Here is a 13,453-nt window from a genome sequence, read left to right as displayed (position 1 = left end):
TGGGAGAGTCCTCATGTGGCCAGCAGACCTCCATAGACTCCTGTCACTGAGTAGGTGCTTCTTTATGTGCTTTAAAAAACCAAAGAAACCCCCAAAACCCCAAACCTCGAGAAGTTTCCAGGGAGCTCATTGCTGCCAATGTAAAGAAACTCCTATTTATTTTGGTAACATCCCTCAGCCAGTAAAACAAGACTGTAAATTTTCCTTTTGCTGCTTATAACCGTGTCAACAAAACCAGAAAATCTTCACATTTAACAAACCCAAGAAATTCCCAGGAAATTCCAGAACAAGATTCTGCCTCCCATTCCCTCTAGAAAAATCTGCGGAAGCACAGGTAAGACTGCCAGCACCTCTACCTACCTTCAACTTTAAAAAAGAATTTAATAACAATCAAAAAGCAGCTCCCAAACTAATCAAGCATCCCCTCCCCAAGTCCGGGCTCTCATCAGCTTTCCATTCCTTGAGCCTCCCGTTCTTGGAGCCCTCTCTTCACCCTTTTCTCTACCAATGGACAACCTGAACGTTTGCTCTTAACAGTTCTAATGTCAGCATATGATCTCTCAGATTATCACAAAAATCATCATACATCATGGGTTAAGGACACAGGTAACTATCTGCTAAAGCAGGAATTCAGCTTCTTATTTCTTGACATGAGAAAAAGACATTAGCATGCTCATGTCAGACCACTGAATACGTAGAACACGAAGAGCATTTCTTTAAATTTTAAACATATACATGCATTTGCATCCTTCCATTCTGTACCCAATGTTCCTCTCCCTTCCCCCAGTTCATTAAGTTACTATGCTCTGTAAACACTGTGACTTCCTCTTTTTGGTGTCAAAGGGTATTTGTTTATTTGTGAATAATTTGCTTCATGGGTTATTTTCCCCTAATTATGTGTGGGACCGAAGACTGGCACTACAAAATGAAGGGCAGCGCAAAGCAAGGACACGTTCATTAAAATACAGACGAGGTTGTCCAAAGGGCAAGGTACATGATGCACAGCTTCCGTCTTTCAGCATGATTTGGGATGCTGCCAGGAGACAGACTCTTATGATACAATCACAGGGAAGCAACAGGTGACAGGGAATGCCCATGGATACCTTGCCTTCACCCAAGAGATGGGGCTGTCATTTCAAGGAGAAAGTGCATGAAGTCGCACTTCCACTTCTACGCCTGGGGACCACGCATGCTATTGCAGATCACGCCTGCCAACACCAGAAGAACCCATGCCAGACATAGATAGGGTGTGGACAGCATAAGCAGCAAGCCCAACACCACAGGGCTGCAGCACCCTCTGTGCAGATGTTATACAAAGTGGACAACTGTGTGCAGCGCTTTTGACTGGCCTTTGCCTATTCAATTAGCAGAATGTCTGTAACACTTCAGCAGATACTGCAAAATACCCATTTACTCCTTCATTATCCAGTGAACCAATATGACCTTACTCAGCCCAGATGGACAACAGCGTATTGCTGGATTGCTTTTAATGCAACAAGGTGTTTTGTCCCCTTTTTTTGCTATTCATCTTTTCCTATCTCTTCTTGATGCTCTTCTGCTGCCTTTAACTACAACCCACTTCAACATTGCTCATCAGCAGAGCCCATCATCATGTTATCTGAGCACTTTTGTTGCAGCATCTGGGCTCAGTGCTAGCAGTTTACGGGCCTCCTCAGTAGTATGACCATACCTGAAGCCTTGTTTGGCTCTATCATAACTGCCCCAATGACAGAAACCGGGTAAGCTGCGATAGATATGATGCGTCTTATTTGTGCATTCACTATCATGTTCCCTTAAATGGCTGGCTGGTCCAGTCATACCCCTCTACAAGGGCCAGAGAAGACAGCTCAGCTCGATGGGCTACAGAACAAATGCTGGAGAGGAAGCTGAGAATAAGCTGGCATGTTGCAGCCCCTGTAGGCAGCATCCGTCCAGGCACCAAGGGTGACAGGAGGAATTTCCCAGGGACTGGAGAGGACCAGGCAGTCTCATGCAGGTCAGGAACTTCTGCGCTGGCTGCAATCCTGTCTAGGAGAAAATGAGTGCCTACAAGGACTTTTCATCTTACCCCTTTATTTTCATTTTTCACTAAACTGAAAGTTACATTTCTGCTTGGTATGTTTTTAATTCTAGGTGTGTGTATGTTGATTTGAAAAGGTTTGCAATTATTCTTGTTTTTTTGTTGTTGCTTGTTTGCTTGGGTTCTTTTATGTAAGGAAAGTTGCTTCAGAAAAAAATGAGATCCGTTTGAAGGCCTGAAGTCCTAGCATACACACAGAAACATGGATCCTCTATATACCTTTCCTGCTGTTGGCCATTGGGAATTTAAGGATTTTCTAAGCCAAAGGACACATTTTGATCACTTTGAAATGAATGCATATCTATTTATGAAACTCCTCTACATATTTGGCTCATATGAAATGTTGTGGCAATGCACACATAGAATTACAGAATCACAGAACTGTTAGGGTTGGAAAGGACCTTCAGATCATCTAGTTCCAACCTTGCTGCCCATGGGACACCTTCCACTAGATCAGGTTGCTCAAAGTCACATCCAACCTAGCCTCAAACACTGCCAGGGATGGAGTTTTCACAGCTTCCTTGGGCAGTCTGTTCCAGTGCCTCACCACCCTCACAGTACGCATGCCTCATGAGAAAAGGGCATTTATTTGTACAAGCCTGCTCACTGGAAGTCTAGGCCACTCATTTTAGTATTAAAGCAAACACCACCGAACAAACCATGCAGACCTTCATAAGCCTTCCTAGCACCTATGCTAGGAGCACAAGTGACATGTGCTGCAATACTGAGTAGCTAAAACTACCAACTGATCCACACTGAAAGAGCCCTGAGGAAAACCCAGCTCCTGCCAGGCTTGGGGCACAGCCAGGCTCATGACTGGACCTTGCAGCACATCCTCCTGGATACTGGGGTACAGCCCACAGTGCCTAGCAGGTCTACTTGCACAGGTGTTGTCACATTAAGGGGAGGGACACAATGCTGAAGAATGGAAAAAGCAGAAAGGAAAATGGGAAACGAGTCCAAAAGATAAAACAGAGAGTTAGTACTTAAAAAAGGATGTCAGGCTCTGCTTCTCCCTGCTTTGTAACGGTAATATACGAGGGAAAACTGGGTGAAAAATCAAGGGCAAGATGCACTGGGTTTTTTTTTGCCAAAAGGAGATGAGTGCCAATGAGCCTGACAGCTACTGAAGATTCTTCTAGCAGTATTTCGTACAAGCTGAAGAAATACATTTCTGTGGTCATCTATTCCTCTCATCTTGCAGCTCTCTGACAGGTATAGGCTCTAACTCTGCAAAGTTCAGAGCACGGGAACTCCATTTTACAAAGACAAACCTCATCTTAACCTGCTGCCCACAATCTGCAGATGAGAAAATAGGTTAAAGCCAGCCCTACCAAATGGCACAGTGGCCTCTGGGCCTAATACAAAGCAAAACAAACTGCTTTGCATCTTCCTCCATTTCACTGAGTTTTTCACAAAGCTTAAGTATACGCTTCCAAGAGGCCCCTGCAAATGATATAATCTACTCAACTAGATGCCAAAACAGTTCTGATGAATGTTAAAATCTAATATTTACAATATTTTCACACTGCAGCATGCAGATAGCATTGCTGGGGTTTGCTTCTGCATGTGGCTCTTGCACATGTTCTCTTTAAATCTGTGCTCTCTGCCTCCCTAGTCTCTTGCTGAATTCCTGAGAGTCCAGAGAGCACAGTGTTCTGTAGGCTGCAGAAGAGGCTCACCGAAACTGGATTGGTCAAGCGCTCTCAGGCACCTAGCAGTGAGCACAAAGGATCATCTAGTTGTAGTTTTGGTTCTGCAGTGTTTATCGCAGTTTAGAAGCAAGTAACAGTCACTCCATCCCTAGCATGACCTCAGGATGGCCAGAAAAATCACTACTAAGCAGCTTTAGACTGGTATGCAAAGAGCGCGCCCAGGCAGGGCTGAACCAGATTTGGGGGTACACCTGTTCTCCAACCTCAGGCCAAAGGGTGCAAATCAGTGTAAGTCCCATGGCTGCCTGGTTGCAGGACAATGCTGACAAGCTCATCCGAGAGACTGGGTTTGTGAGCTTGAGCAGAACCTTGCTCCAACAGTTCAGAACTGCCCAGAGACATGTGTGTGCACTTCAGCAGTTACCCAGGCACACAAACGTGAGCATATCTGCAAACCACCTTTCAATAGGCAGGCCCATCACCATGGATGAGTAAAAACTGTGCGGTGACCAAGCCTGATTCAGCTCTACTGTCCTGCTATTCTGGCAGCAGAATAATTAGTTATCCTTCAATTTAGATAGCCATCTAAAAGGAAGTACAACCGCTGCTCTGCTCTGAGACAGCATGTCCCAGCCTGTGTTCCATCTGTTCCCTGCGGGCAGCACCCATCTCACCCCGGGCAGGAGACAAGCAGCAACCACCATGTCCAGCTCTGGTGGCTGCTCAGAGCCCTGATGGGAGCCTCTGCACTGTTAGCAACATATATCTTCTGCATGCACGTAAACTTGACTCCTGGTTGCACTTTGCTTTTAACCTCTGTCAGCAAGCCATTGTATCAGAAGAGATCCTCTTCTGTACCCTGATGCTTACAGCTACCATGGTCATGCCAGTGACATTCATTTGGAGGTTCTTCAGCACCAAAGCTGGTCTGGTTCTGCTGAAGAGGTCACTGTCCTCTGGCCATGGCCAAAGGCAGCAGGCTGGCATGTGCTGTGGAAGTGCTGCAAGAAGAGCTTGTTTCCATGGGAGTAAGGACCAAGTGGTTATGGATTTACACCCCGACTTTTGCAAAGCTCTTCCAGGTTTCCAGAAGAAACCTGGGATTGCTTTGTGCTCCAACACTTTAAAGCACAGAAAAACAGTATTTAAAAGTGGTAGAAAATTAGTCTTGAGAAGATTGCTAGACATGAAGAACATTCAAAATGAAGAATGAAAATCCTGATTTAAACAAAGAACTGTGGCATCATCTGTTGCCCTTGAAGTTCTGAGCCTTCAAAGCTCACCTCCTCAGAGATTAAAAGCCTTTTCTGGGGAAGCTGTGGTCCTCATGTAATTGCAGCTTCTAGAATCTCTCAAAAGAGCCCCACGCACGGTCAGATCAGTGTACTATGGGAAGAAACCACAGAAGGTGAACCCCAGCCTGAAGATGCATCACCCTTCACACACCGTCTCCTCTTCCGCCCCATGTCCCCATCCTGCCCCTCTACTTTCCACTCAGCTCCTGCTCCACTGTGCTCCCAGGTGTCCTTCCTTCCAGCAGAGAGGGGTCTTGGGCAGCAGCGCAGGGCTGCAAAGACATGATCTCTCCTTGCACGCCTCTTCCCTAGGTTACAGCACCTGTAAGAAGACTTTCTTCAGGAGGGTCTGCAAGTATGCAAAAGGCCCTGCTGAACACCAGGCTTGCTGCAGAACACCACCAAGAGCCTGTTAAGTCTTCCTCCTCCAAGGTGAAAGGGAAGGATAAATGGCTTTATTGAAACAGCCAAATCAAACAACTACACTGACTGTCAGCCAGCTGTGACAATTGCGTAAGCTACAGCAACACTCCTATTAAATATCCTGGGCCACACAGAGGAGATGCGACACGTGGATAAAACCCAGAGAGATATATATTTTGCTTAATTTCTTTTTTTAATTGCATGTTACTATGTTTAGCCTCAATATTTATGAGCACACATTTTTTATTTCAGTATCTGACACTGGAAGCTGCTTTTAAGGAAACACAGCCTGACTTCAAGGGCAAACCACATTTCAGGAAGAATGTCTGCGGGCACGCTCCCAACACACACACGTGTGAGGAAACCAGAAGCCTGCTGCCCACATCAGGCAGGTGACAGACTCCAGTTCACATAGCTCACTTCCACATTGTTTTTCTTCAGCTCATTATTGAGTAGAACCAAGGAGTGGTATTTGAGGGATGTGAACAGAGGGTCATATGGGCCTTTCAAAAACCACTTTCATGTTTGATGTTGAAAGCAATAGAATTACCCATCAATCAAATGGGAATTTCATTCGTTGTCTATCCTGGCATCTTCTTCTGTCTGATGTAAGCAGTGAAATCCAACCCATCATTAATGCACTTCATGCAACTGAATGCATTTGGACTTTGACAGCTGACAAACAAAAGCCCTGTTTCCAGAGAGACCAGTTTAACAATAGCCAACAATAAATACTTTTTTCGTACATAGCAATGCCAACGTGACTTCATTATAAAGAGGAACGATCAACTTTGAGGGTGAAAGCATAACACTGAATAATGCCTATGCAATTCTTGCTTTCTCTGCTAAGACTCCCAGTCAACTAGCAGCAACCAGGATGGTGAGGTTTATGTGGACATCCATCTGTTGTGAGGAAATTGTGACGAAAACTTAACCACTGAAGAGTATGTGGGTCTTGGAAAGGGTGGCTCTATGGGACAAAAGATGTTATCTATTTCTAACATGCTTTCAGAACCTTGAAAGTAAATTCCCTGAACTTCACGCTGATCTCCTTAAGAACATTCCCTCAATGCACTAAATAAATACAAACACTCATAACATGGCTTAAGCAGTCCAGTAGTGCTGGTATCACTAGATAATTAGGCCTGGTTTGCTGCTGAGTAACCTCATTATCCATGCCCAGAGAAGTAAATTGCAGCAGCGCTTTCTTTTTTTAAACACCAATTTTGCGAGTAAGGAAATTTTGCCTTAGAAGAGCTGATATCAGGAGGAACGTCTTTTGCATAAGGTAAACCCCAACGATAACGTTTGATTCTCACACACCCTCTGAAAAAATAAAAGTTGTCCTCATATCGTATTATTTTAATGAAGATGCTGGGCTCAGTATTAGAAAAGGGAATAGATCTTTACATAACAGGCACCTGGCAGAGGACATCTCCATTGTTGTTTATAGGCATTATCTTAATGGAAAAGAACTACTCCAAATGGCATGTAATTAGAAAAGAAGGATGCAGAGCCTAACCAGTCATTACTGTAACAGAAATGTGCCATAGTGTGCGATTAACCTAAGAAAGGCAAGATGATGATCTCGCCATGTCTGCTCTTGCCTCCTGGCTATTAGAAACACAACTAATGTGAATAAAGAGGCTGGCAGCTGAAACAGTTATCACCGTGGCTTGAAAACCACACACAACAAAAACCACCTAAAAACCCAGTTTAACATATCTTGCCTTCTTCCTGCCCCCACCTCAGCAGTTGCTTCCTGTTTCTTCACGTTCTCACTTCACTCCACTGCTGCCTGTCACTGTCAATGAGAGCAGTAAGAACAACAAAATCATCTCCTTAGTAAACTGCCTCCCGCTAAACACCTTCTCAAAGAAACAAACAATGGAGGAAGCCATGTGAGGTCACTTCTTGTGTGATGTGTTTGAGGCTCTGTGGGAAACCAAATGGCTGCAGGTTGGAAGCCTTCGTGTTCAGAGATAAAAATCGGAGCAATTCAGTGGTATCTTTACAATGCCGGTAAATGCTCTCTCGAGGGCAATGACTCAAACCTGTACATCTAGCTAAGGACTCTAACCTGCTCACCTCAGTCAGGCGAGCTTATGATATGACTTCAGTGGGACCATTGCATGAAAAGCTGTCATCTCAGTCTCAGACTGTTCTTTCTCTTTACTTGAGGCTATATGCTTTATTTTGTCAAATGCTGACCCTGGTGGAATTGGACCAAACCAGAGACAGAACCTCATTTGTTATTGTTTTTTTAACTGATGAGGTACTGCATGTGGAGCATGGGGAAAGCAGAATGTGCTAACCAAGCAGGGACAGGGTAACACATCCTAAGTAGCACCCTGCAAAGCCAGAAAAAATATCACTTGTCACGTACTGCAGATAATCAGTGACACCATCATTCTTTATATCCAGAAATGATGGAACAGCCTAACCACATATACAGCACTGCAGCCATGTGAGGGCTTTCAGCCACTTGACCCTGTTGAAGGCAAATTCTACATAGGAGCATGCTGGTAAAATATTAAACCTATAAACTACAGCATGTCTTCATCAGCCTCTACCTTGAGATGAGAGGTGGTGTTGAAAGACACATCCAAGAAACCTCCCAGATGACAGCAACTGCCACTGTGGCAGATTTGATCAGATAAAATTCAGTAAATTGAGAGAAACTTACTGTTCTGGCTCTTAGCTTGAGAAAAAGGAGGAACTGGCACTGATACCAACCCAGTACTGGTAAAATTCAATGCCCAAACCTTACCTCACTATCTTTGAGTCCCGAAATTAACTAGCCAGAAAACTCTTCAGGATGAAAAGAGGCTCTTAAATCTTCTCCATCCACAGCATAAATGTACTTGAACAAAGAGACTGCAGTGCTTTCCCTGGGTGAAGAAGCTAACTCGGTTACCAAGTCTCCCTCTCAACACCTCTGCCTTCCTGCAGCAGAGAAAAACACCAACAGCTGTGCTGTACGACAGCTTATTTTAGGAACAACTCGTTATTTGCAGTCTATCCCACAGGTGTTTGATGGTAATAGCTTTTCAGAATTGCCCTTGCAGGCAGGCCGGGGGTGTAAAAATCTCTCATGCTAACAATCACAGGAACCATCCTCCCTCCTATTAGAATTGTCTCCCAACAATGGCTTATTCAATGCATGTATTTTTATCCTTAGGTTCAATGTGCTTTTATTCTTCCAGCCCCAACAAGGGTGACGAAAGTACTCAACTGTCTTCAGCTTTTTATACCATATTTTAAACGTGGATTTTCACAGGCTCAGGAATAATGATGTTCTCTGCTTCTAAATTCTTAAAAATCACAATCCTCATAACACAAAACCTTATTCAGTGTCTGAGACTTGGGAAGCCCCATCTGTGTCAGAACCAAACTAAACCCAGAAATACTTCCTCAACACAGCAAATATTTAAGAGATAGTAATGCAAAAATCTGGAAAGTAGTACAGTCAAACATGCTGCAAGCAGAGACCCAGCATGTCTTATTTTGTAAACCCATTCAAAGCTAATAATAATAATACTAGGATTCAATTACTGGAGTTGTCATAAGCCAAAACTCTCCCTGCTGCGATATGGCACAGCTGTACCCATACCCCAGATCTCTGCCTTAGCCATACCAGACATATGGTCTGCACCCTGGACCTCTGCAAGGCCATGGTGGCTAACACTAGCTAATGTGACATCTCCACTCCTGTCAAGGGCTGAGATCTTTCACAGGCAGTGTTCAAGGTTTACATTGAGCCTAACTCTGGATACACCTATTCTCCTCATTTCCTTGACCTCCTGGCTCATTTAAGCCAGGCATATTAACATTTCCATTTATCAGGCGATTGAAGCAATGCACACTGTGATAGAGGTACTGCTAAAGGACATTAGCTTTGACTTGAATCACCTTCAGAATGATTGCCAAGTTGGTTAATGAATATAATTAGCATTAAGTATAATGACAGCTCAAACAAGATATATCACATCTGGGTTTAACAAAGCTTCAGGTTTACTGAAGCTGGCTGACTCAACCACCTAGCCAAGCCGAAATCAGACAGTCTATGGGCAGTGTGACTGGCACTCACAGAGACAGCTCTCCATCTAGCTCACCTTCATACACGGTAAAGCTACAACCTTCTCCAGCTACATGCAGCTGCTTCACGGTATGGAAGCAAAACATGCCCCCAAGCATTCAAAAACTCAAAACACCTGGCAGCCCCAAGCAATTACTGAGTTTATCACCTAAAGCCCAGCTCCTTGCATCAGGCTATGTTCCATTTACTCCTCTTTGGAGCAGTTTCAGCTCTCCGTGCTCAAGCTGCCAGCATATTTAACCTGCAAATCTTACAAGTAAGCTGAGGTCAGGCTGTACCTTGCTAGTGCACGGCTGCGAGTGAGTGGGGCTGTGTGATAGCTTTGTCCTTGTTTCTAAGTCAGCTAGAGTGGAAGCTGGCAGGGCATGAAAAAGGATCATTCACAGCTTAAGGCTTAATTACTGGACTCACATTGAACATAGATGCCTCATGCACAGAGGCATATTTGAAGGAGCAAGAAAACACACAGCAACCTTACAGCCAGTATTAAAATCCAGACAAGATGGTTTATTTCCAGACAGGAACTTCATGAAGATAAGCACTAGATACTTCAAACAGTCATCTGACAGCTGTGTGTGCATGGTAGGCTTCCTACCACAATTTATTTTTATTGACATCCTATTTATGGATACAATTTTTATTACCACAAACTATGCACACATATATGATTGCAGACAGACATAAACAAGCACATAAAATTGTATATATACTAACATAGTCATCTAGCCTCACCTGGGTGATTGAAGCTAAGCGCTGAAATCAAAGAAGTCTGATTTTCTCGAAAGTGCTGAATCATCGGGAATACCAGTAAAGCCAACGGCAGGCAAAGGCGCTCACTACTTTTGAAAAGAGTTCCTGGTTTTATCCAAGAAATTCCACAAGACTCTAATGTCTTCTGTTATTTCACTGGATGCTACGTGTGAGCATAGAGACATTAGACACTCAACAGCTCACACAGGCAGGGTATAGAGCAGAGGTAGGAACCAGAACTTCTCCTTCATCTTCTTTAGAAGCTAACACAGCTGAAGGTCAGAGAGAAAGCTATGCAGTCGTAAGTATCTAATGCCAGATTTAACTACAGAACACACGTCTACTTATCATCTACTACCAAAATCTCTTTGCAACCATGAGCATAGGGCTTTAGAGATTCACCTCTGAAACATTACCAAGAAATACTTAAATTCTTGCTGGATTACTGCCATACGGCAAGTCCTGAATCTATAGAGGTAAAGCAGACTGGGACCTCTGTTAAAGCACAAGCTAGACAACCAAACAAGTGTGCAGAAGATGCTGCTCCCAGCATTTGTGAATTAAAACATACCCTAACAACCCAAACCCACAAAACCCCAAAAGCACCACCTAAAAGCTGAACAAGCAAAGGACACTACTTACCCAGGAAGGCCATCTACCCAAGATGAGTACTTGCAACCACTGCAGATCTGTAAGTGTTCATACAAGGATGGTAAGCACTTTTGGAAAAGGCTTTGTTAACGCTTTTGCCCTTCAGAAAGCTCAAGCATGGCATGGGATTGGATGGGGTATGAACATTTGATAACAGAGAATGTCCAGTGTGAACAGGGCAGCAGGCAATGAGATACTGAGCAAGCAACTCTATTATGTTTTTTCCTTCTTGCGTAAGCTGCTGCTTTTGCAGAGAGAAAGGCTGGCAATTTGGTCTGAATGACCCTTCCTATAAACCTGTAGCCTGCATGCTTGAGCAAGTGAACTCAGAGCAGACAGAGAAGGAATAAAGAAGTATCTGGACAAAGAAGCAGACTGGGTCAGAAGATCTAGTGAGTCCAGACTAAAGAGCTAGGGCACCAAAAGCAATTTATTGGGTGCTCCTCGTACTATCATATTACCAGTAACTCAGGCCCCACTCCAGGAAACACAGGTGAGGAACCTGAATCTTCCCCTTCATCCGTGTATAGGTGCTGATCAGCACAGTCCAGGTAATTACTAGAGCCTGATCCTCACTACCTCGGCTCTGTTCACACTGCTCCCTCATCCATTTATTAACAACTCTAAACCACAAGTGTAGGCAGACACAGGAGAACTGTTTGGTTTGTTCTACTCCAAGTCAACAGGAGAAAAACATTTTTGCAAATGCAAACTGCTACGGGAGGTGGTTTGAAAGAGACAGATGTTTCGTTAGCACTGCAGATGGTCTGGAAAATCCCCCATCATCACCTCAAAACTCTCACCCTTTTCCTTTCCAGGAGGACAGAAAACATGTTCTTTCCCCATAGTGTTTCCCCATAGTGTGCCCTTTCTTTTAAGGGAAAAGCCACAACCCCTGGAAATTCATTCGCCTCCCCCTGAGCTTCTCTCTGGGCAGTATCGAGATGGTGTTGCTCAGCTGCTGAATTTCAAGGTTAGTGTGCTAAGTTTCTCCCAGAAGAATGGAGAATGAGGTGAAATGCTGATCCTGGGAACACCAGCCTTCTCCCACGTGAACTCAACAACTTCATTCCATGTACGAGGCTGACCTATCTCCACAACTGCTGAAAGAATTATGGCCGGGCAAAAAGGCAGGAGGAGGCAAGAGCCGAAGGGGAGAGCTGCTCTTCCAGAGAAAAGAGGGTGTGCAGGAAAAAGTAAGCTGCTTGGTCCATGTGACAGAGAAATCTGTTGGCCCTCTGCCTCGTGGAAGTAGGCTTGTACACTCTTCCAGCACTGATTCTCCATCTGTCTCCTACTCCATGCTCCTTGCCAGACCATTTCACACTTTCATACAGCTTAAGGCCAGGAAACTTCATAAGAAATGGACGGTTTTAAATCACGTTTTGCACCATGGTGCAGCATCAATTTGAAAGGCAGTTTTAATACTGCTTAAATATCTGATGTCGACCGTGTTCATACCTCTTGCTACCTCATGCTGCATGCTCAGCTTGAATGTCATAAGCATTGCTCTGTCTTTCTAAGCTTCTGATGGATATTTTTTCCCATTTCCTGATTTTTTTTCCTGTCATCGGTTAGGTCTCTTTCTTCAATGGGTGACTAACGACAAATACTATTAAAAAAGCTGCTGTCTGGCCATAGAGAAAGTATTTTTCTGTATAGGGACATAACGAGCAAAAAAAAAAACAAAAAAAAAAAACGCAAATAATTTTAACTAAAAAAATGCATATGTGCAAAAGAGAAAACCCATTTTCCCAAAGACTGTGCTCTTTTCAGTCACAAACAGGAAACCTCTCAAGAAAGGCAGAATTAGTCATTTAGTGCCTATTTCTGCTTAACCATTTCAACAGCCAGCAGTAAACAATTTCAAATCAAGACTAGGTGACTACAGGAGACTTATGCCAGTTAAATTCTGGTCATGGAGCTCAGTTCAGGAGCCCATGGATGAAATTCCACGTGCAATACACAAAGTCAGCCTTCAAGAGAGGGATGGAGAGATGGAAGAATACGGCATTAATTCAAGGTAATATATATTTTCATGTACATTTCTTCCTCAAAGTGCTTTCCAAAACTAAGCTACTGGGTCCACCCCAAAAGTCATTTAACTGTGTCTTTAACTCTACTTTGCAAAAGCTTAGAAAAAGCCATCTGCTAGAAACCAAGTACTTTTACACTTCTGTTTCCTCTCCAGATGTGAGAAGTTGAATCATTAATCACTCAGAAAAAGTGGTTCAAAGCAGCACCAGGAAGACTTCATCAAAGTGATCAGAAAACACCTTTCTGCAATCAGACAGAACCAAAAAGGTCACGACAAGACCTATTTGTTGTCTTTTTCTCTGCATATTTTCTACCACTCTTGTCTTTCTTAAATCCAATGATAGGAAGCTACTGCAACAAACCATTCCATAGAAAACTTCAGGCTTGAAACCTTATGCACAGCACACTGTACCCACACAAAGCACAATGGAGACAGGTTTTGGATTTGCAGAAGTCCTGGTAC

The 13,453-nt window shown here is 43.8% G+C and overlaps 1 protein-coding gene across 5 annotated transcripts in view; it reads right to left on the bottom strand.

Moving 5' to 3' along the window:
- The window catches only part of GPRIN3 (GPRIN family member 3), a 78,850-nt gene that overhangs the window by 11,923 nt on the left and 53,474 nt on the right, over positions 1-13,453 (bottom strand). Inside the window, exon 2 of one of the 5 annotated variants that reach the window (XM_065692088.1) lies at positions 10,945-10,991. The exons of 3 other annotated variants lie outside the window; for them this stretch is intronic. The gene's annotated coding sequence lies outside the window, so the exon portion shown is untranslated. Of the gene's footprint in view, positions 1-8,223; positions 8,356-10,944; positions 10,992-13,453 lie in introns of those variants that run through there. One more of the 5 variants, XM_065692109.1, reaches the window with a different exon arrangement.

The sequence above is a fragment of the Lathamus discolor genome, chromosome 1, assembly GCF_037157495.1.
Source record: "Lathamus discolor isolate bLatDis1 chromosome 1, bLatDis1.hap1, whole genome shotgun sequence".
Classification (NCBI taxonomy): domain Eukaryota; kingdom Metazoa; phylum Chordata; class Aves; order Psittaciformes; family Psittacidae; genus Lathamus; species Lathamus discolor.
This window is presented reverse-complemented; position numbering and strand designations above follow the sequence as displayed.